We start from the raw sequence: 2,654 nt of genomic DNA on the forward strand, positions 1-2,654 counted from the left end.
GGGGATATAGCTCAGTGGTAGAGCATTTGACTGCAGATCAAGAGGTCCCTAGTTCAAATCTGGGTGACCCCTTGTCCAGCTCTTTTACCTGTAGAAATATATTTTTAAATAAATTGAAGAAAACATTTACAATCTTAGCATTTTATGTAATGAGCAACACATTTCTACATTTGAAATACTCCTGATCATCTCATGAAACATAGGGTAAACACCATTAAGCTGTTTCCAATTTCTTCATATGATAAAAGCTTTGTTTTACATTCACCCAAGTTCTACTGGTGATATTATCAGTTTGAAATAGTCCATTGGAAGCTCATATGAATGTTATAAAACTGTGGTGGAAACCAATAATATGCCCTTAATGAAATTTATTAATTTGTACAGCTGACCAGAAGTGCACTGATGTCATTATATCTACAAGTTCCATACAGTCACCCACTCTATCACTTTTTTAAAAAAGGACAGTTTTCAGCATTCAAGGGTTTATGTCAGTGGTAGAGGGTAGGAGTGCAGTTCAAGAAGTCCCTGTTTCATAACCATATACCCTCTTCAATAGATCCTGTTAAAATGTTTTTCAACCCAATGCACTGTAAGAAACAATAAGATATATCATCATTTCATATACAAAACAATGAACAATTGGGTTTAACTATGCTCTTAGCACAAAATCAACAAACTGCAGTAGAGAAGCAGTTACATTTTGCAGAATTTGTGCATTTGACAAAAATGTTTTTTCCATGTTCCAAGATCTACATGTGATACGAAATCAATGAATTCTTGCAATGGAAACCTCACTGTATTTTACCAAGGCAGATAAAGGACATCTTTTGTACCCCTTATACTTATAAGGAGGGTTTGGTGGCTGAAAATGCATTGCTTTGATGGTGATTGCATGTTGCTTCCACTTTGTACATATTACTGAATAAATAAAGGTGAACTTTTCAGAACTGGGGCTATAGCTCAGTGGTAGAGCATTTGACTGCAGGTCTAGAGAAGAGGTCCCTAGCTCAAATCTAGGTGCCCCCTTGTCCAGCTCTTTTACCTGTAGAAATATATTTTTAAATAAATTGAAGAAAACATTTACAATCTTAGCATTTTATGTAATGAGCAACACATTTCTACATTTGAAATACTCCTGATCATCTCATGAAACATAGGGTAAACACCATTAAGCTGTTTCCAATTTCTTCATATGATAAAAGCTTTGTTTTACATTCACCCAAGTTCTACTGGTGATATTATCAGTTTGAAATAGTCCATTGGAAGCTCATATGAATGTTATAAAACTGTGGTGGAAACCAATAATATGCCCTTAATGAAATTTATTAATTTGTACAGCTGACCAGAAGTGCACTGATGTTATTATATCTACAAGTTCCATACAGTCACCCACTCTATCACTTTTTTAAAAAAGGACAGTTTTCAGCATTCAAGGGTTTATGTCAGTGGTAGAGGGTAGGAGTGCAGTTCAAGAAGTCCCTGTTTCATAACCATATACACTCTTCAATAGATCCTGTTAAAATGTTTTTCAACCCAATGCACTGTAAGAAACAATAAGATATATCATCATTTCATATACAAAACAATGAACAATTGGGTTTAACTATGCTCTTAGCACAAAATCAACAAACTGCAGTAGAGAAGCAGTTACATTTTGCAGAATTTGTGCATTTGACAAAAATGTTTTTTCCATGTTCCAAGATCTACATGTGATACGAAATGTAAGAATTCTTGCAATGGAAACCTCACTGTATTTTACCAAGGCAGATAAAGGACATCTTTTGTTCCCCTTATACTTATACGGAGGGTTTGGTGGCTGCAAATGCATTGCTTTGATGGTGATTGCATGTTGCTTCCACTTTGTACATATTACTGAATAAATAAAGGTGAACATTTCAGAAATGGGGGTACAGCTCAGTGGTAGAGCATTTTACTGCAGATTAAGAGGTCCCTAGTTCAAATCTGGGTGCCCCCTTGTTTAACTGTTTTAACTGTAGAAATATTTTTTTAATTAAATAAATTGAAGAAAACATTTACAATCTTAGCATTTTATGTAATGAGCAACACATTTCTACATTTGAAATACTCCTGATCATCTCCTGAAACATAGGGTAAACACCATTAAGCTGTTTCGGATTTCTTTGTATGATACAAGCTGTGTATTACATTCACCCAAGTTCTACTGGTGATATTATCAGTTTGAAATATTCCATTGGAAGCTCATATGAATGTTATAAAACTGTGGTGGAAACCAATAATATGCCCTTCATGAAATGTATTAATTTGTACAGCTGACCAGAAGTACACTGATGTCATTAGTTCTACAAGTTCCATACAGTCACCCACTCTATCACTTTTTTAAAAAAGGGCAGTTTTCAGCATTCAAGGGTTTATGTCAGTGGTAGAGGGTAGGAGTGCAGTTCAAGAAGTCCCTGTTTCATAACCATATACCCTCTTCAATAGATCCTGTTAAAATGTTTTTCAACCCAATGCACTGTAAGAAACAATAAGATATATCATCATTTCATATACAAAACAATGAAAAATTTGGTTTAACTATGCTCTTAGCACAAAATCAACAAACTGCAGTAGAGAAGCAGTTACCTTTTGCAGAATTTGTGCATTTGAGAAAAGATTTTTTTCCATGTTCCAAG

The 2,654-nt window shown here is 34.6% G+C and overlaps 1 non-coding gene across 1 annotated transcript; it reads left to right on the forward strand.

Moving 5' to 3' along the window:
- Positions 1-72, forward strand: TRNAC-GCA (transfer RNA cysteine (anticodon GCA)). Its single transcript has one exon. It is a non-coding gene; the product is annotated as a tRNA-Cys (tRNA).
- The last annotated feature ends 2,582 nt before the right edge of the window (positions 73-2,654 follow it).

Source organism: Ambystoma mexicanum, unplaced genomic scaffold, assembly GCF_040938575.1.
Source record: "Ambystoma mexicanum isolate Mex_15411 unplaced genomic scaffold, UKY_AmexF1_1 Mex_scaf66, whole genome shotgun sequence".
Classification (NCBI taxonomy): Eukaryota; Metazoa; Chordata; class Amphibia; order Caudata; family Ambystomatidae; genus Ambystoma; species Ambystoma mexicanum.